The following is a 22,359-nucleotide window of genomic DNA, read 5'->3' as shown; positions in this document are numbered from 1 at the left end:
GTAGTAGTAGTAGTAGTAACTATAGTAGTAGTAGTTATAGTAGTAGTAACTATAGCAGAAGTAGTAGTAATAATTGTAGTAGTAACTATAGTAGTAGTAGTAGTTATAGTAGTAGTCACTATAGCAGAAGTAGTAGTAATAATTGTAGTAGTAGTAGTAGTAACTATAGTAGTAGAAGTTATAGTAGTAGTCACTATAGTAGTATCAGTAGTAAAAGTAGTAGTAGTAACTATAATAGTAGTAGAAGTAGTAGTAACTACAGTAGTAGTAGAAGTAGTAATTATAGTAGTAGTAGTAAAAGTAGTAGTAGTAGCTCTAGTAGTAGTAATAGTAGCAGCAGCAGTAGCAGTAGTAGTTGTAATAACTAGCACTTTAAGGTTTTGAAAGCACTTTGTAAATATTATCTCATTTGATCCTCACAACAACACCGGAAGGTAGGTTTTTATTGTATATAAATATGCTATTATTATCCCTGTCTTATAGAGGAGGGAACAGAGGTCAACAGAAGTTAAGTGACCTGTCTAGGGTCACACAGCTTGTGTCAGAAGCCATATTTGAATTCCTGACTCCCAACCCAGCATACTATCTGAACTTGAATGTGTGTGTGCACACACATGACTTAGCTGCCGTAGACTGGGGTGGGGTGGGGGGACCTTATGAGGTTAAAGGATCTAGCCCAATGTATCTATGAAGAAACTGAGACCCAGAGATTATAAGCGAATTGCCCAAGGTAACATGACACAATCAGTAAGTGGTAGAGCTAGGATTTTAACCTAGGCGTCTGATTCCAAATCCAACACTCTTTTCATTCTACCCTGTGGGACTGAGCTCTAGATGACAATTATGACCTCCATCCTTTTATCCACACCCACACATAAGTAATCACAGTCATACAAAATGCTCCCATTTAAATCAACATACCCTTTAGATGATGAGTAATATGGGTCAAAAACCAAAACATTACGAGAGTGGAAGAGAATTTTTAAAAAATTTGAATTGTTCTGACTACTTGACTACCATGAAATTCACCTCGAAAGATTGCTCACCACAGTCTTCATTTCCTTCTCTTTTATTCTTACCTTCTTTCACCCATTTTTGTTCCTGGCAGTATTTATCAAAACTGAAGCAATATTGGTACTTTCTCATCCCAGGAACTAATCAGGTAAAGTTGTAATGATGAAATCTAAATACACAGAAAAGACTGAATAGTAGTAGAGGAAAACCAAGATTTTGATTTCTTGAAGCTCTTTTCCATTTTTATTAAAATATTTGTCAGTCATGTTTGCAGACCTTGAATTCTAATGTGTTACCAGTGTTACTATTGTTTATTACTTTGATGTAAAATCTTTTTTATTATTTATTTGGATGGCAGCCCAGCTGTGGATTTACTGCTTTCTGGCTGTCAGAATGCAAATGCCTCTAGATACTCTCATAAATGGAGCTGCCACTGAGGTTTTTTTTTATTGTTGAAAAGAAAATAGTGAATTAGAAATGATACTGATAAGAGTGAAATCCTCTCTTCATTTAAAAAACAAATATAACTTTCCAAAGAAGCTGAAATTAGAAAGGGGGGGGGTGAGCGATGGCAAAATACTGTCAGATGATATTTGCTAAATTTTAATTTTGAAATCCTGGTGAAGAAAATTTCATTTCACTTAGTGTTCAAAGAATCCAGGGTGTTTAGCGCAGACCTCATTTGTGTTTACCTGAGACCTCTTAGGAAATCTGTTAAAGGAGATAACTGCTAGTGGAGAGGCAGCAGTTTTCTTCTGGGGAGCCCACAATATTTTTCAAATAGCCTTTCACATTTACTGCTCTTAATGGTCTCATGAGAAAGATGTTATTGTTTTTATTATCTTATTATCTTTATTCTTATATGGAATAAAATTTAGGGGCGCCATCCCACATGTAACCTACTATGTGTCTAGAATTTGGATATGATTGTGCTGTGCTTGAAACTGTCACATTTTCTTACTAATTCTCTACCCAAGGTCTAAAGCAATCAAAGGATGTATTTTTAATTTGACTCCTATTAATACAAATGAACAATTTCTCAATAATTAATTGATTATTTCTGAACCCTTGCCCCAGTATATAAATAAATAAGGGAAATCAGGACATTTCACTTTTCACTCTCTCTCCCTCCCTACCTCTTTTCAAAGCATCGTAAGGGATAGAGAGGGGAAGCACATGCCACACTGTTTGAACCACCACCACTGCTTTGACCACCATCTCCCCTCAGACACTGATGGAAATAGCTTAGGGCCCAGGACCCAAGAGCTTTGGGAATGACAGTATACCCAAACCACTAGAATTCCTTCTGGTTCAACCCCTAGCGTCAACCTTGAGGAGAGAAATTGTCGTGGAGAAGGAGCCTACCTTACTTATCACCACCAGCAACAACTGTTGACCAGCTGCCACCAACAAACAGATAAACACAAGAGCCTTGACTTTTTGACTAGGGAGTGGCAGCATACCCTAAAACACTGGTCCTGCTTCCTCCAGCCCAAATCTCAGGGCCATCCTCCAAGGAAACAACTCCTGGAGAAGAGATCAACCATCCCCACCAACTGCCAAGGAATTGCCATTACCAGGGCAGGCAAACCACCTAAGCTGAAAACAGCAAGTCATTTTGAGGGAGAGACAGGAGAGAGCATGTGCCAGGCAAGTCAAGCCTTCACTTTGACCATCATGTCCCCTCAGATCCTGATGGAGACCCGCTAGGACTCTGTAATGCCAATGCGATACCCATGGCAGCTGCTATGAATATGCATATGTGTTTCCAGGGTAGATTCACAAAATATAATGAACTCTCTTCCTCAAAGGCAAAACCAAAATATTTACTTGGACCATCACTATTAGGAGACCAGGAGGTAAGATTTAGCAAGGTACTCATCACTAATCTAGAGAGCGCTGACATCTCAAACATTCCTTCTGTTAAGCCTCCCCACAAACAAGTTACCCTAGGCAACTTCCTCCCTATGATCTCTGCTCTGCCTCTCCTGCTCTGTTTCAGTCTCACTCTCTGCTCAATTTGGCAAGCTCCTCCCACACTGGGCTCCATGTGACTCAGGCTGTATCACAGCTGTGAGCTGAGCCAGAGCTCAAAGCAAGTCACTTAGGCCTATGAATGGACAGTGAAGATCTTCTTGTTCCATTAACATTATAGATTCTAAACTCAAGAGTCTTGGGTTTAGCAATGGTTTCAGTCCAGTCCTTGAAGTTATCATCCTAGGAAGAAACCCCTGTGGTGATGCATCCTGGTAACTGTTCCTACAGGTTCTATAAGCACAGCTACTGAAGACCCAGAGAGGAAAGCTCTTGTCATCAAAAATCATGGCACTGGCAAATGGTTCAACAACAGATGTTAATATGATCTGTGGAGATGACATTATAAAGAAGAGGTATTACCATCTGCTTTACTGCAATACCCGAAGAACCATGGGACCTTTCCATTTAACTTACAGCTTAAACCTTCCATATGTGTTGCCTCTCTCATTAGAATGCTCTCCTAGAGAGTAAGAACTGTCTTATTTTTCTATTTGTAACCCTAACATGCTTAATAAATACTTCATTCATTCATTCATTCAAATTCTTGGTCTCATGGACTTGAACAACATCAATGTTATTGGCTATTTAATTTATTAATGGCATAACAACTAATAAAATGGCATATTTAAATATTTCAACAAGGTAGCAGCTATGAGAAGGATTATAGTTAGAATCACCTCTAACCACCAATGGCGACTACTGGCTTCATAGCTCTAGTGAAATTCTCTCAAGACAGTAATTCAAGTATTTCAAGAAGTCTCTTTAGGATAACATCCACAGGATAGGAGTTTAACTCAGTTCTTTCTAAATGCCTCTTCAGTGTTTCTCAAATATGACAGTTAACTCTTTCATTTTGTTGAAAAAGAAGTTCTATTAATCTTTTCTCTGTGTGCCTCATGAGGTCTTTCTCAATATTACCATTAACTCTCTCCAGAATGGCAATTAAACTGTCTTTCTCCAACACTCTATTACCTGTAAAGAGTAATTGTATCTATAGGTTTTGTGAGAGGGGCTATATAAATTGCTTCTCTCTCTCTCCCCCTCTCTCTCTCTCTCTCTCTCTCTCTCTCTCTCTCTCTCTCTCTCTCTCTCTCTGTCTCTTATAGATAGATAGAAAGATAGATATTAAAAACATTGCAGTTAAAGATTTATAGGAAGGAAGAAAAAGAAGATTATTTACAAACAGTATTTATATATTGCCTTCTTTTCCCAAGTCTAATTGATTTTCTCCCTCCCCCTCTCCCTTTCCCTCTCTTTTCTCTGTCTCTGTCCTTCTGTGTCTCTCTCTGTCTCTGTCTGTCTCACACACACACACACACACACACACACACACACACAGCAGTTATATTCTTGTCTACCACTCTCCCACAAAACTCTCTAAACTCTGTCCTAGAGAACTTAATGCTTTCAGCTCTGAAATTCTCACACTGGAGTCTTCCCTAATCAGATTGATGAGTGTTTCATATGGCCCACTATATTTAATTGGCCCAACCAGGCATCATTTTGTACCTGAACATCTTGCCTATATGCACATGTGACTTCCCTCCTCACTGCAATTCCCATTTCTGACTTTGAAACCATAATCAAATCAGTACTGCCATTTGGACTAGAAAGAATGTGTCAATCTGTTGCTCTATGGCTTTACTCACCATCCCTCTGACTTACCAAATGAAAACTTCCCCACCACACCATTCCCCTATATGTTTTGTCTTCCCCTATTGTATAAGTGTGAAGCATTGATTAAGTAAATCATTCAAGTCATCTCACATTACTTAAAGTAAGTAATAAGATGATCTGATGCCTTAATGAGGTGATAGGAGGTCTCAGTCAATTAACAAATACTTTAAATTAAGTTTAGATATGTCCTTGGATGAACCAGAGTGAAGGTGACTGGAAGAATGTTAGAACTGGTTGAGGAAACTTTGTCACACCCTGTAGGTCATCTCTAAAATAGACCAGCTTACAACCCACGTTTTTCAAGCATTCTGATTCCAGTAGTAAACAAGGAGATAGCTAAGTCCCTCCAGAAAGAATTGTTTGGGTCAGGGGTAGGGATGGGGTAGATCACTTCACTTGCAGTCCTAGTATCCTTCCTTCCTTCCTTCCCTCCTCCTTCCCTCCACAAGAACAGGACCTACCTCATGAGCTTCAAAGGATCCAGAAGATTTGGGACTTCTCACACTCATATTGTGGTTCTAGCATTGTCCCCAAAGGACAGATGGCTTCAATTTCTGCACTGAAAGTCAATGACAGATTGGACGTAGGTCCACGGCTCTACAAAATGCTCAACAAAGAAGGTATACCATATATCTAATGAGAACTTTTTGAGCAATCAACAAAGCAGAGAAAAGGCTTCCTGCAATTGTGAACTATGAGTTATCAAGCTTTCTAAGCTTGAGCCCACTTCCCCTGGATTCTATATGTACTTGTGAGAGAGTATATTATTATCATAGACTTTGGGAGGGGGGTGGAGGGATGGGACATTTTTATATCAACTATTGTTACTATGCCACTTTGATAAATACCTCATTTAAAAAGCTATCTATGGCTGGCTGATTAAGTGATTTTCAATTGATTATCTTGGGGGAAAGCACACTGGCTGGGGCTTTGACTATTTCCATCTTTTATCATTTTTCCCAACTGGATGAGTCTGAGGTGAAACTTCAGAGTTCCAATGTATATTTTTCTTATTCTAAAGGATTTGGAATATTTTTATATCATCATTGATAGTTTTCAAGGTCTTTGGAAGAGGTATCAATTATTTTACATTTTTGTCAATTACCTTCATGTCATTTGAATTCTCTCTCCTGTCTCAAAATGCTTGGCTTTATGCTACCTCTTTGTAGAACTCCTTGGCTTCCTAAAGATCCACTCAAGCCTGCCTCCTCTAGCAGCCCACTCTATTCTTGACCTTCTTGATATTTTTAAATGCAACAGTATTTATTTTAAATAATCCAGTTAATGGACAGGCATAATGTTAAGATATTGGATCATATATTTATGATATTCACATAGTTTATGACACAACTATTTCTGCTAGCTAATTTTTGCCTTGAGAAGTAGGGCTTTGTTTCTTAATAATTCCCAGATATATGTTATGCTATAACCAGAGAGAAATGGAAATTGGAATTTATCATTTTTATGGTTACAGGGATCTTTTGGCAATTTGATTTGCTTAAAAAAATAGTGAGTTCCCTTTACTAAAGATCTTAAAGCAAAGGTTAGATAAGAACTTGATAAGTATGTTGTGAAGTGAATTCTTGATCAGGTATCTATTGGCCTCAGGAGATGATTTCTGAGGTCCTTTTAAACCCTGAGACTTGTGGTTCTATGACCATGCAAACTCCCCTTCCAAGGCTCTGTTAGGCATTATTTCAAAAGCAGTACAAGAACAACTTTGTGTTAGGACACTTTTATTTACATAATAAGAAAAAGGTATTAGTGGGGACTGTTAGTTCCATCCATTTTCTTGATGAGTAGGGACTATGTTCCTTGCAAAACCGATCTGTGTTCATGTGATCAAGTTCTGCCCATTTAGTTTCCTAAGCAACACTTCCTTTGATTATATATTTTCAGTATCAGAGTTAGGATAAAATGCTTCTGTAGGAGTAAGTAGGAATCATGATAAGATTTAAGCTCATTTCATTTTTAGGACTTGTCTTCGATTTGAAAAGCAAAAAAAAAAAAATAATCAAATTCACTTCCTGAAGGCAGAGACCTTGTTTTATATATGTCATCTATGACTTAGTGCCCTTAATTCTAGGCTTACAACAAGGATGGGCTGTAAATGTTTAACAGTTAGTTGGGAGAGGGGGTGGAAAGATGACCAATACACTTTTAAGTTTAATTGGCATTCTTAACATTTTCTCGATCACTTTCTTATATCTAGACAATCAACAAAACAATCAATCAAGTTCTGATTTGTAGCATTTACTCATTTCCTAGATGTAAATGCTCTCCATGAGAATTTAACAATTGGCTCTTAAGAGCCCAGTTAGAAATGGTTCCAGTACTATGACTTATGCATAGTGGTTTTGATCATGGGAAAAGCCCTCAAATCATGCCTTTTGGACCTATTTTGTCTCCCTCCTATAATTTCTTCTGGGAACCTCATTGTCTATATCACTGCTGATATGAGTAAAAGGATCCCAATTTTCTAGAGAAGCACTCAAGGTAGCAATATATACTTAGTACAGGTCAGTCTTTATTTTACCCTACAGATAGAACACATAAAACAAAAAATTCACAATAAACTCGAATAATGACAGCTCCACTTTTCCAGGGACCAGTACAGTCCTAAAGACTCCAAGTGTCACCATATAGCTTACAGTCTCTCAAGTTGGGCTTGCCAGAGAAGCAATCTCCAGATATACCACTGAACTCTTTCTTCTCCATGACAACCCATTTAGGCATCCTGGCAGCCTTGTAATATTCAGCTAGAAGCTTTGGACTCCCCTAGAAAGGCAACCAACTTGGGGTTACTAAATAAGGGCAAGACTCATTAACAAAGCATTATATCTACATTGAATGAGCAAATCATGATAAAAGAAGGCAAAATCCAGGTTTTTGTTCCATTCTATATTGACTTAGCCTCTTGACCCTTCTCCAGAAGAAACTCTACTGAGTTTCAGGAATTTCTGCCATTTGGCCATATGGCTTCCCTTTTCTGAGGTTCCATGGTTGAAAGCACATGAAATTGGAATTTGTCTTTATTGCTAGCTCTCCGTGGATAGATTCAGGAACTCAGGATCCACAAACCATTGCTGTTATTTCTTGAGATCTAGATGTTCTGCTATTTTTTCTCCACAGCTACCATTTTGACTTTGAGGGTTAGTTGTAACTAGTTTTTGGTGGAGGTGGGAGGAAGGTAAACCAATGTATCGGCATTATCCTCTCCAGGGGTGGGGGCAGAGGTCAAAGCCTTTTATATCTTTTTTTCCTCGATGATTCTATATCTCTTTGGGGGAAAAAAGAACAACTCTTCAGTTAAGGCTCCCTTTTTTAGACCCAAAACAAAGTGCATATCCACAGCAGCCCTAGCTAAGCAAATCATTCCCAATTCCTAAAAACCCAGAAATCCTTCCACTGCCTCATATTTCAAATGCACCTTCATATATAGAGAGAAAAGTTCTCATATGTAATGGTGTTGGTCTTGAGTATTTGAGTAAAAATATATAGTTTCAATGTGTTATTGGGAAAAATCATTCCCACTGAGTTCATGTAATGGGTAACTGCTGCTGAATAATATGCAAGATGTAAAATGTAATGTAAAACAATATAAAAGTTCCAGAAGTTAAGATCTAGAATGATCTTTATTGTGTTCAAGCATGGGTTCAGAGGTCAGAAAAATAACTCTGGACCCGGATTAGGGTTATAATAAAGCTTAATTTCTTTAAAAAAAAAAAGTAATTTCTTTAAAAAAAATTTTTAAGTATTTTTCCAATTGAACACAAAAATTTTTAATGTTTATTTTTAATGTTCTATTATACACAGTAATAGCAACATTTTGCAATGATAAACTGTGAATGACTTAACTATTTTCAACAACAAAATGATCCCGACACACTTCCAGAGTACTTGTGATAAAAACTATGTTTCCAAAGAAAGAAATGATGGTATATAATATAAGCATATTGAACATAAACACACATATAGAAGCATACTAATTTTCACTTTCTTTATTTTTTTATTTTTTCTTTTTGACCTGTGTCTTTTTTTTCACAACATGACTAATGTTGAAATATGTTTTGTATGATTGCACATGTATAACCTTTATCAAATTGCTTACAATCTCAAGGAGCAGGGAAGAAAAGAATTTGGAGAATTTGGAACTCAAAATAAAAAAAAAGAATTTAAATAATTGTTTTTATGTGTAACTAGGAAAAATAAAATATTATTCAAAAATGTTGAGTTCCAAATTCTCTCCCTCCCTTACCTCCCACCTCATTGAGAAGGCAAGCAATTTGATACAGATTATACATGTGTAGTCAGGCAAAACATTTCCATATTAGTCATGTTGTGAAAGAAAACACAGACCAAAACAAAACCAAGAAAAATAAAGGAAGCTTTTGTGGGTTTAAAAAAAAAGTATGCTTTGGTCTGCATTCAAAGTTCATCAGTTCTTTCTCTGGAGGTAAATAGCATTTTTCATCATAAGTCCTTCAGAATTGTCTTGGATAATTGTATTGCCGAGAATAGCTAAGTCATTCACAAATTGTTTATTATACAATATTGTTGTTAGTCTACACTCTTCTCCTGGTTCTTCTCACTTCACTTTGCATCAGGTCATGTAAATCTTCCCATGTTTTTCATTTCTGATAGCACAAGAGCATAAGAATCATACACCACATCACAATCATATACCACAACTTGTTAAGCCATTTCCCAATTGATGGGTACCCCCTTAGCTTTAGTCACCTAAATAACCTTCTAACTATAAGAAATGTCTCTGAACCCCAAATAATAAAGATTGACAAAAGGAAATGAAAATTTTCTAATAACACATGGTTTCTCTTCTCAGTTCAGGAGATGATTGTGATTTGTATGTTGTCTTTCTTACAGGAACTTTAGGGCATCTCCACCCTTCCTGTGGAAGGAACAGTATCTTAATCCCTACTCCCTGACAAATTAGATGAGTTTTTCCTTAAAAGATATTGAGGCATTGCTCAAGATTTGGTTGGCCCAGGAGACTAAGGGCTCAAACTATTACTGACTTCCCTTCTTCTTTGCCTGACTACAAAAGTAGCTACAACAACCTAGAAATAGGAAAGGGGGCTTTCTGATGTTTGGCTGATGGATCAAGTACAATGGGAGCTTCCCTCAAGTGATTCACATCAAAGTGTCCTCAAAGTCCATACTTGTTGAACATCCTCCTGCTGTGGTTAAGTAAATCTCCTTTGGTTAACAGTTGAAAGATCTATAAGTATCTCATTTTTGGCCTGAATTATCTTTTGCTTAAAAAGATTAGTATCTATCATCTCTTTAAAGGGGTAAAACCTCTCCCCCAAATCTTACCCCAAGTCATTGTCATTACCCACACAAATCAGAATTAGCATTCACAAAATTTTCATTTATATCAAAGGAAAGAAAGTGATACTGTTGAAAAGGACAGCAAACTTCGAATTAGGAAGGAGATAAGTTCATTTGGACGTGCCAGATGCCTGGTTACAGAGGTTACAGAGGTACTGGTTACAGAGGCAGAATCCCTTTCTTCCTTTAACTTTCTCCCCTTCTCCAGAAGAGATGAGTGAAAGAAATCCAATGTGTTAGACAGTTGATGAAAGGCTCCTCTTTCATCTGGAATGCTGATGACAGGAAGAAGGGAAAATGAAGCTGTCAGGAGGAAAGCGTGTGGGTTTGTCTCAACGGTCCACTCTCTCAGCTCTCGCCCATCTCTCTGACTCACACTGAATCTTTGATCATAAACATCCTGCAATGGCAACTTGCAAGACTACCAAGGCATGGGAAAATAGCAAGAGCCAGGCACATAACTTGTATCACTTTCAACCTACCTCTGCTGCTCATCTAAGATCTGCCAAGATAAATTCTCTCCATTTCTTTCCCAGAAACCTCTTCCAATACTAGGTTTAAATATCATTGCCCCTGTAATCTCTGGGTAAGAGTATATTGGTTGCCTTAGGCAGTCCTGGTGTTCTTATTCCTTGTGTAGAGGCAATGGATGTGTAGGTGCTACAGTGCATGGAGTGCTAGTCCTGGAATCAGGAAGACCTGAGTTCAAGTTCTGCCTCAGAGATTTCCTAGCTTTGTGAGCCTGGACAAGTCACTTAACCTCTGCTTGCCTCAGTTTCTGAATCTATGAAATGGGATTAATATTAATAAGCACCTCAGTGTTGTTGTCAGGATCAAATGAGATAACATTTCTTAGGCACCTAGCAAGTGATATATAAATGTTAGTTGTTATTATTAATTATTACTGTAGATGAGTTATTCATTTAACCACTTCAACAGTTACATGTGTCTCTTTGGAAGGTAAGAGTTAATTTAATCTCAAATGGCATCTTTGCTTGATATGGTGCAGTTTATAACATCAGCTGGGCTGATTTAACAAAATTTATAATTTATTCAAAAGTTGATGGCTTGAGTCTAATTGAACACAAATTTATAATGCAATCCAGTGTTGTAATTAAAATGTGGTAAAATTAGCCCATTAGACACTGTACACACACACACACACACACACACATCCACATAGCTATTAAGTGTCTTTGTTTTATACATGGTCAATTACATTTTAAAAATGGAATTCTCCAGAGGATCTTGCTGATAAATGGAGACAGTGAGAAGTCATTCAAGGACATAATTCTAGTACAATTTGACATAGAGATATTTTTTAAAATTGTGTTTTAAGCAATGAGAGAAATGAATCTTCCTAGGTAGCAATTTTGGAGGTGATTAGCCTTCAGGTTTATTTCTTGAATCACTATGGAGTTATGAGAGCACTGAGGTTTCAGATGCAATAAAAAGGGATGACCCATGAATCTCTGTCAAGTGTAGAGACCAAACAAGAAAGAGGAATAGAGGACTTCTGCTCCCGAAAGTAGTTCCTTAAATGGTGATATTTAAAAGATGACTGCATTGGCTAGGATATATTATTATTATACAAGCTTCATTAACCTACCCTGCAATTTCGTATATAATGATTGATTCTATCATGAGGGCATTTTCAGGTCTCAAATTACATTTTAGATCTTTAAACACAACTCCCATAAATACTAAAAACTCAAATGTGGCACTTGAACACCAGCAACTGCTGATAGAAGAGCTATGTCCTATCCATCTAAATCGTGCGTATGTTTATTTTCCGTTATTGGCTTTTCTTGCTACTGCACAGACAAGCAAGGTTAAGTGGAAGAATGAGAGAGATGAAAAGTCTGTGATGATTATTCTACTGCCCCCTGCATAGAGACCCTTATCCCAATTCCCACTCTCACTGGGACATTAGGTCCCAGAGTAAGGCTACATCTTTACCTGAAAGTTCTAGGGGCACTTCTGAGGAGTTGAGCAATCTTTTTAATGCCATCAGCTTAAGACCTCATTTCTCTGCATTCTCCCTAATATCAATTGCCAGTCTTTAGCAGTTCAGGATAATTTAGCTACTCCAGTGGCTAAACCACTCCAGTATCTTTGCGAAGAACACCCCAAATAGGGCACGAAGACTAAAATGACTGAACAACAACAAATAATTTGCCAATGAACATCAATTAGCCAATTTTATCAAGGGATATTTACTGAAAAGACATAGTGAAAACCAAAATATAAATACACCTCCTGCCCTCCGCTATATTACCCTGGTCTCTGGGAATGATGAACTAAAATGTAAAGCAGCTGCTACAAAGCATTTATCCCTACAAGTTCACTTCCAAATGTAGCATAGCCACTTCTTGGCATTTTCACTGACTGACATTCATGCCTGGAATTCTCTCCCTCCTCCTCTCCATCTCCCTGCTACAAAAACACTACCTTCTACGGGAAACTTCCATATCTCCTTGTATTTCAATGTCTTTTCTCTGTTGATTATCTCCAATCTATCCTATATGTGCCTTGTTTATACAAAGTTGTTTCAGCATTGTCTCCCTCATTAAGCTACGGGCTCCTTGAGAACAGAGACTATCTTTTGCCTTTCTTTGTATATCCAGTGCTTAGCAGAGTGGCTGGCACATAGTAGGCATATAATGAATGTTCATTCACAGGGTGGACTCTCATTAGCCAGTCCCTGTTATACCTAATTTCATCACATGTGTTTTAAGTTACTCCTTTAAGAATAGGGTTGGATTTCTGTAAGCCGGTCATACCTTCCTTCTTAATTTTTCGTATAGCATATTGTTTGAATCCAGATGTGATTGTTCCAGTGACAACAAAGATGAGAATATTTTGTAATAGAAATGCTAACAAATCTGTTCAATTTTTCATCTTTGTCCTTTTAGTCTCATCTTTAAATGTACTTTGGATAGAGTAGATTTACTGGGACTCAAAACAAAGTTTCTGCAGATTGGTTTTTCTCTCCTGATGTTCACAACTTTATGAGGCAATAGTGTTCATAATTTTCCAACATTATATCCTGCAATATTTTAAAAATTAGTTTCTGTTCTAAATTAGTACTGCCCTTAGTTTCTTCTCTACATAAGAGAAAAAATCAGTTACTACTGACTGAGATGTTTTCTAGACTTTGCTGACCTCATTGTTGTAGCATTTGTAGTTGGCTAAACTTCAGAAGGGAGTTTTCTGCAGGAAATGGAGGTTTTCTGTATCTACATCTTTCCTTTGTCTGTTTCCCATTTTTCAATATCAATAGGACTTTTTGGCTAGGTCAGGCAGGCAGGAGCTATTATAATTGCATTCTGCATCTTCTCATTTTTCTATCCTCTAGCTTGGTGTTGATTTTTACATTTGTACTAACAAGATGATAGTCTGACTAAAACTGAATCAGAGGGTGCCCCTTCTGCTCCAGCCTGTGCAGTGCTGTCTCATCGGTGAGCCGGCGGTGAGAAGAAGCCGCAGGCAGACCCAGCCCAAGCTGTGTCCCGTCCTGTCCCTCAGCCCGCTATGGAGTATTGGCATCCAGGGGCCCGACTACATCTTGGTGGCCTTGGACAGCGTGGCAACCAGCAACATTGTCCAGATGAAGGACAATCATGACAAGATGTTCAAGATGAGTGAGAAGATCTTACTTCTGTGTGTTGGAGAGGCTGGAGACACTGTGCAGTTTGCTGAATATATTCAGAAAAATGTACAGCTGTACAAGATGCACAATGGATATGAATTGTCTCCCACAGCAGCAGTTAACTTCACACGTCAAAATCTGGCTGCCTGCCTCTGGGAGTCGGACTCCATACCAAGTCAACCTCCTGTTGTCCGGCTATGATAAGCATGAAGGACCCATACTGTACTAGATGGACTACCTGGCAGCCCTGGCCAAAGCTCCATGTGCAGCCCATGGGCATGGTGCCTTATTGACCCTCAGCATCCTAGATCATTACTACAAACCAAGTATCACTCGTGAGGCGGCTGTAGAGCTCCTGAAGAAATGTCTGGAGGAGCTCCAGAAGCGCTTCATCCTGAACCTACCATCCTTCAGTGTTTGGATCACAAAGACAGCATCCATGAGCTGGACACCATCCTCCCTTCCAAGAAGAGCTAACCTACCACCAACCCCCAACAGACCCCACCGGCCAGCTTACCTTTTTGTGACTGGCTCCTTTACTATCATTTTCTACACTTCTGAAATTCAGAGAACTAGATCCCAATAAAGCTGGATATTGATGAAAAAAAACTGAATCAGAAATTACTCCCATTTCAGTAATCACTTCCTGTAGTTAACATATTAACATACATTTCATTTTTTTTTGTGATGTTATACCGTGTTTGTCATGTCCAATGCTTTACAAAGCAATTTTTTCAAGGTGGGAAGGCAAGACAATTGGGGTTAAGTGATTTGCCCAAGGTCACACAGCTAGTAAGTGTGTAAAGTGTCTGAGGCTGGATTTGAACTTGGGTCCTCCTGACTCCAGGGTCGGTGCTCTATTCACTGTGCCACCTAGCTGCCGCTACAAAGCATTTTTTGAAGAAAGTATTCGTGACATGATGTGGGAGGCTTCTGAATAGTCTATAAGTTTTTGGCCTATACTTTCTAGGGTTTGGGTTTTGTTCATTTTATCATTAATTGATGTAATCATTTGAATTGGGTTACTTTTTGTCTTTAATATTGATTAATTATGCTTGTTGTTTTTTAGATGTTGACCCATGCTTCCATATCTGTCATAAATTCAGTTTGATCTTTAATTTATATATATATATATATATACACACACACATACATATGTATATATATGTAGATAGATAGATTGATTGATTTCTGTAGTCTCTTTGCTAGAATTTTTATTTCAGATTTTCACATTCCAATAGTCATTAGAGCTACTGAGTATTGGCCTGGTTTAGGCAAGAATATGATGTTTATCTGATAAAGAAAACTGGATAAAGTGAGAATTATTTGAGAACAATTTGTGCAGCACAGATATTGTTTGCTCTTTAAATATTTTGTAGAATATACCTGTAAATTCATCTGGAGAAGGGATTTTCTTTCTCTCTTTTGTTAGGTCCTTTAAGACTCTCAATTTCTTTTTTTAAGATTAGGTTGTTTAAAAACTCTATTTCATGTTTTATTAATTCTGGTCTCCACAGTCTTTCAAAGATCACTTGACAATGGTTCAGCAATTACATCTGCCAGCTCTTTTAGTACCTTAAGATACAGTTCATCTGAGCCAGACAGAGCCTGAAACTAGAATAGGATCCAGGAGTTTGACCAGGAACCAATATCTTGGTTGGAGGGGAAGGGAAGGAGAATGTTCCCTCTATCCTCTAGCAGAGTGCCAGCTCCTAGGCAGCTAAGTGGAACACCAGATAGAATACAGAACTTGGAAACAGAAAGACCTGAGTTCAAATCCTGCCTCAGACACTTACTAGTTGTGTGACCCTGGGCAAGTCATTTAACTCTGTTTACCTCAGTTGACTTGTCTGTAAAATGAACTGGAGAAGGAAATGGAAAATCACACTCCATGGGGTCATGGAGAGTCAGACGCAACTGATACAACTCAACAACAAGAACAACAAAATTGCAAACCTTCAAGTGTCATCAAAATGCTAGTTTATGACAATGACGAAAAAGACGATGTTGATTATGTCCTTTCTAGTCCATAAATCATTCTTCTTGGCAGAGAAAAAAGCAGCAAAATCAAAATTAAGGAGATTTGTTTTCTCTGTGTTGACAATTATGATCATCTCATCTCCACACTGCAGGGGTGGAGATCCTTGCTGTTGATTCTTCTTGATCACTTCTTGACCCTTCCATTTTCCCCAAACTAGGTAAAAACAAACAAGCAAAGAGGATACAATTCATGCTTCTAATCCTTCTCTCCCCTTGTCAATTTCAGCTTATTCTGAGCTTCAGCTTCTTGATACTACATTATATTATATATTATATAGTATTATAATTATAGATTATAAAACTATAACTTACCTTAATATCTATCCTTCATTGTCTACCTTGGCTTTCATTTTCTTTAAATGTCTTTCTCAAGTTTACTTAGCAAATACCTTTTAATTAATCAGGGAGGAATAAAACACAAAGCTAGACATGCAAGTCTAGCTGATAGAATGCAAGTTCCATGAGGATGTTTTACTTTTTGCTTTCATATACCCAGTGACCAGCGCATATTAGGAATCTGATAAATGTTTGTTGATTGATTATCTTTTTTCCAGGACAGAAGAAGTGGAGATGATATTTCTTTTCTTTTCTTTTTTAAAATCTATTTATTTTTAGTTTACAGCATTCAGTTCCACAAGCCTTTGAGTTTAAACTTTTTTCCCTCTCCTTCTCTTCCTCCATCCCCAAGATGGCATGCAATCTGATATAGGCTCCACAAATGCATTTATATTAAACATATTTTCACATTAGCCATGTTATAAAGAAGAATTATTACCAATGGAATGAACCACAAGAAAGAAGAAACAAAACAAAAAAAGAGAAAATAAATAGTATGCTTCTATCTGAATTCAGACTCTGTCATTCTTTCCCTGGATATAGATAGCATTTTCCATCATGAGTCTTTTGGAGTTGTCTTAGAACCTTGCATTGCTGAGAGGAGCCAAGTTCATCAAAGTTAGTCATTGCAAAATGTGCCTATAACTGTGTATAATGTCCTCCTGGTTTTCTCCTCTCACTCAGCATCTCTTCATATAAGTCCATGTTTTTCTGAAGTCTGCCTGCTTATCATTTCTTATAGCACAATAGTATTCTACACATTTATTTACCACAACTTTTTTCCCAGTTGATGGGCATCCCTTCAATTTCCAACTCTTTGCCACTATAAAAAGAGTTTTAATAAGTATTTTTATTTATGTGAGTCCTTTCCCCATTTGTATGATCTCTTTAGGATATAGACCTAAAAGTGTTATTACTGGGTCAAAGGGTGTGCACATTTACATAGCCCTTTGGGCATAGTTCCAAATTGCTCTCCAGTATGGTTGGATCAGTTCACAACTCCACCAACAATGCATCAATGTTCCAATTTTCCCGAATCTTCTCCAATATTTATAGTTTTCCTTTTTTATCATGTTAGTCAATCTGACAGGTGTATTGTGGTACCTCAGAGTTGTTTTGATTTGCATTGCAGATGATATTTCTGAGAAGGTTAGAGACACTGTGGCAGATGGCTGGACTTTGATATTAGCTGGTTTGTGGAAATTGCAAGACAACCAGACTTGGAGTCAGTAGACCTGTGTTATAGCTGAGAATCCAAGGGGAAGACAGAAAAATAGTTCTGGGAAACAGCAAATGCCCATGCAATTTTCTGCCATCATGAATTATTCTCCAGATTCTAAGATAGCATCAAGACCTTTTTTTTTACTCTGTTAATCTAGCTTTTTTGGCATAGTGATGCAAAATTTGGTCCCTGTCTATGTTTATGCCAGGGTGCAGAGGTGTTTGAATGAAGCAAAATGTGGGGGCAAAATTAGAAGAAAAAAGGACCATGATTATGAATCAGTATGTGTATGAGAAAAATTTACCAAATAAGACACCAAGATTATGGATGAAGCTGGCATGAATCTTGGCAATTTGGGAACTCCTAGAAAGGAGAACATGTAGATGATTTGTGGGAGCATGAAAAAACAGATGCTAGGACTGACAGAGCTTGGTATACCCCACTGTTGCCTCAAGCTCTGAAGCCACATATACCTCTAGACTGTGATGCCTTCCCTTTGGGAACCAAGGAAGTTAGAAACATCATATTCTATATGTCTGTCACTATTATCAGTTATCTCTGCATGAGAAAAGAAAGTACTTGGGTTATTGTGCTGTGTGACAGGGACAGAGGCTAGAAGTGTTGCCAGGAGACCTGGAGATTGTAGAATATTAAGCGTTTTAATTGTACTAATATATTATATACTTAATTATGTTAAGTATATAAGTTCTTTTTTTAAAAGCAATTGGGGATAAGTAACTTGCTCAAGGTTACACGGCCAGGTGTTTCTGGGTGGGTGCTAAGTGTCTGAGCCCAGATTCGATCCCAGGTCATCCTGACACTGGGGCCGGTGCTCTTACTCTCTGTGCTACCTGGCCGCCCCAAGTATATAAGTTCTTAACAGCCAGAGTTTGCGACATATATCTTCTGATGATGTCATAGCACTGCACTCACTTCACTGGGCTTTTTTTTTCTAAAATATAATGTCAATGCTCTATTACACTATGCTGTTCCTGCCATCATAATCTCTGCTCATCTTAGTATCTTCCTCTGCCTGAGCATTGCTCTCAGCTACTGTCTTCTGGGATGATTCCTTCAAGGCTGGTCAAGCCATTTCAGTCTGTTAGAGTACAATGGCTAGAGATTCTTCTTGATAAGAATGGGCTGACAGTTCTTTGGTCAGAGCCACCAACCCAGCTAACAAAAGTCAAGAAGAGTGCCTCCAGGCTAATATTAGGTCTTTCTTTCCAAATACTTTGGGCCAGAGAGAAAGCTTTCTCTTATAGATAACTATCTAACTTAGGGCTCCCACAATCTTACATATTCAATTAATCAATGAACACTTATAAAGTACTATGAGCCAGGCACAACAGTTAGAACTCTTTCACTTGGGTCCAATTCATGAGCAAGTCAAGATACCACATGTCATTGATCCTCTTTGAAAACAAGGGATGAACAACAACAATAATGTGCTAGGTACTCTGCTAAATTCTGGCTATACAAAAAGCCAAAAGACAGTTCCTGACTTCATGGAGTTTACAATCCAATGGGGAAGATGACATGCAAACAAATATATACAAAGCAAGGTATATACATGATAAATAAGAGATACTTAACAGAATTAAGACAATGGCATTAAGAGGGGATGAGGGATGGGGCGGCCAGGTAGCACAGCAAGTAAGAGCACCAGCCCCAGTGTTGGGATGACCTGGGGATCGAATCTGGGCTCAGACACTTAGCACCCACCCAGAAACACCTGGCCGTGTAACCTTGAGCAAGTTAACCCCAATTGCTTAGGGGTGGCCAGGTGGCTCAGCGAGTAAGAGCACCCCAGAGTCGGGATGACCTGGGATGAATCCAGGCTCTGATACTTAGTACCACACCCAGAAATAACTGGCTGTGTAACCTTGAGCAAGTTACTTAACCCCAATTGCTTTAAAAAAAAAAAAGAGGGGATGGGGGAAGGCTTCCTGTAAAAGGTGGGATTTAAAATGGGACTTAAAGGAAACCATGAGGTAAGTCATGTGTTAGTCAGAGTGGAAGAAGAAGAACATTTCTGTCATGGGGTACAGTCAGAGAGAATGCCAGGAGCCAAGAAATGAAGTGTCTTGTTCATGGAATAGCCAGGAGGTCAATGTTACTGATCAAAGTGCACTTATTGGGGGGTGAGGTTAAGATTTAAGAAGACTAGGAAGATGGGACGGGGCTAGGTTATGAAGGGCTTTGAATGCCAAGCAGAGCATTTTATATTTGTTCCTGAAGGCAATAAGAATTCACTGGAGTTTTCTGAGAGTGTTTGTGGGAAGGGAGGGTGACATGGAACCTGTACTTTAGGAAAATCACTTTAGTGGCTGAATGGAGGATATTTTGGAAGGGGGAGAGACTTGGGACAGGCAGACACATCGCAGCAGGCTATTTCAATGCTCAGACATGAGTTGATGAGGGCCTGCACTAGAGTGATGGCAGGGTCAAAGAAGAAAAGGGAGAATATTCAATACATTGCAAAGGTGAAACTGACAGGCCTTAGCAACAGCTTGGATACCCTCAGATGAGAGAGAGAGTGAGGAGTCCAGCATGACTCTTGGGTTGCCCTAGGTTGTGATGCTGAAGGACCAGCAGGATGATTTGCCCTCTACAATAATAGGGAAGGTAGGAGAGGAAAATGGATTAGGGGGGAAGATAATGAATTCCATTCTGGACATGAGTTTGAAATGTCTACTGGACATTCTTGAAATTCTTTCTAGCTTAGCTAAAATGAATTTCATCAGACCAAAAGGTAGTGTTTTCTACCCATCTCACTCCAATTCCTGTCCTTATTATGCATATTTATTAGCAAAACCTAAGTGTTTTGTGGTTTATTTTAGCCAGAAAAAACCTTAGTCACTCTAATATCAAATGGTCATACACATGATCAGATTTAGACATAGGATGACCTTGAGTAAGTCACTTAATCATTCTGGGTTTCAGTTTTCTCAAATGGAAAATAAGGGGAAGGGGGAGTCAGAAGAGAGACTCGAGGTCTCTTTCAGCTCTAAATTTATGAACCTATGGCAAACACACATAGACTAAATAGACAGACATGCAAATACCCCTCCCCCATTACTCTGAAGAAGTTATTAAGAGGTAGACCTATGTTCTTAGACCTATTGGGATCTACCCATTTATAATTAAATGGCAAATTCATCTCTCAGCTGCAATGATTTCCCTTCCCTACTACAGTCTATAGAATACTACCTAAACTCACATGAGTTTTACAAAGTTAAGCAAAGCTGAATATTTCTGCACATGATCTATAGTCCCTGGAAAGCTGCTAGAGACAAAAGGTAGGTGAATGATAGCCATTGGGAATCTGAGAAAAGATTGGATTTGTTCAAGGATGGCTTTCATTTTTTTCTTATGGTTGCAAAAGGAAGGGGTTAAATTATTCATGTTCAGAATTTGTGCTGCAGAACAAGTTATGAATGTTTTTAACTAAGAATTCCTCAGTGGTGTTAAAACGTGGCTGAATATTCCACGCTGGTGATCTTTGCCCGAGAATGAAGCTGAGCTGTGCATTCTGATCACGGCAATGAATGAGGCCAATAGACGAGCAGCCTGGCCGCATCATGTTTACTATTAATCCCATTTACCTCATTGCATTTGGGGGAGAAAAGATAACTATGATTTTGTATCTGTACTGATTTTGTTGGTTCAGGTGCAGAAGAAAATACTAAGCTTTTTTTTTTTAAAGGAGTGAATTAGTATTCATGGCACCTGCCCTTATTGCAGAATGCTTTTTTTTTTCTTTTTTGCTTTCACATCTTCCTAAGCTGATTTGAAACTTTCATTTCACAGACATAAGTCGAGTTGCCCACTGAAGGCTAGAAGTAAGGACTCCTACTCTCTGCTTATATGTGAGCAGCCTCCTGTATGACATGATTTGAAGGAGGCTCAAAAGCCTCTTATTTCCATGTCTCTCCTTTACTGGCCTTCTGTAAGGATAGAAAATTTCCATTATTTGTAATGTCTTTGGGCTAAAGCATTTTACATTAGAAGACTCCTGTGGAAATTCAGTGTTTCCTGGAAAGGATAACACATTAATGGGCTAAGACTTATTATCTTTACCAGACTGTTTTATTATCTTTATTAGATTAGTTTGCAGAGAGTAAGGCCCTAAATGAATGAGACCAGGGACAAATACCTATTGATGTGAGTGGAGGGAGCTGTCCAGGGTATGGATAGCCAACAAGGAGGGTAGCGTCCTGGTCAGCCAGGCAACATAAAGAAACTAACCTGCTTAAAGAAGGTGAAGGTGGTAAAGAGAAGAGAAATTTTTAGGAAGGTAAGTTGAGGTGGGGGAGCCTGAAAGACCAGCTTTACCTATTTGACAGACTTTTCATTAGTATTTTGTTAAGGGCCAGCCCTGTCCAGGATTTCTCTTCCTTCCCAGTTTTCTCATTTCATTTCGGAAACATCTTTTTAGTTATGGCTCAAGTGGCAGTATGCATAGAGGGTCAGATGTGGAATAAGGAAGACTTGAGTTCACGTCCTGACATTTATAAGTTATATGATCCTAGGCAAATTCCTTAACCTCTTTCAGTGTCAAACTTCTTCATCTGTCAAAGGGGACAATAATGGCACCTACTGCATGAGGTTGCTATGAAGATCAAATAAAATAATTTATGTAAAGTGCCTTGTCAACATTATTTAAAAATTTTTTTTTAAATCGGGGTTAAGTAACTTGCTCAAGGTTACATGGCCAGTTATTTTGTGTGGGTGTTAAGTATCTGAGGCCGGAACTGATCCCAGGTCTCCCAACTCTGGGGCCGGCGCTCTTACTCACTGCGCCACCTGGCCACCTGTAGCAGCAAGCACCCCAGCGTCCTCAGGGTTTGCTGCCACCACAGGTTCTTGGATCTGCTTTGTTAAAGGAAAGCAACTCAAAATGGGTTAACAAGCTTACTTTAATCAGTCAGATATATATATATATATATATATATATATCGTTTACCTTGTTCAGGGGGAAAAGGTCAGCACCCCGAACTTCAAAGTATACAGGCAGAATTATCAA

At 38.4% G+C, this 22,359-nt stretch overlaps 1 pseudogene; it reads left to right on the top strand.

Moving 5' to 3' along the window:
* LOC138159006 (proteasome subunit beta type-2 pseudogene) overlaps positions 1 to 14,341 on the top strand; it is a 16,239-nt pseudogene extending 1,898 nt beyond the window's left edge.
* The last annotated feature ends 8,018 nt before the right edge of the window (positions 14,342 to 22,359 follow it).

Source organism: Petaurus breviceps, unplaced genomic scaffold (assembly GCF_028583685.1).
Source record: "Petaurus breviceps papuanus isolate PSGF00001 unplaced genomic scaffold, PetGlider_PUasm1.0 175, whole genome shotgun sequence".
Taxonomy (NCBI): domain Eukaryota; kingdom Metazoa; phylum Chordata; class Mammalia; order Diprotodontia; family Petauridae; genus Petaurus; species Petaurus breviceps.
Note: the sequence above shows the minus strand (reverse complement) of the source record. Positions and strands in the feature narration are given on the sequence as shown.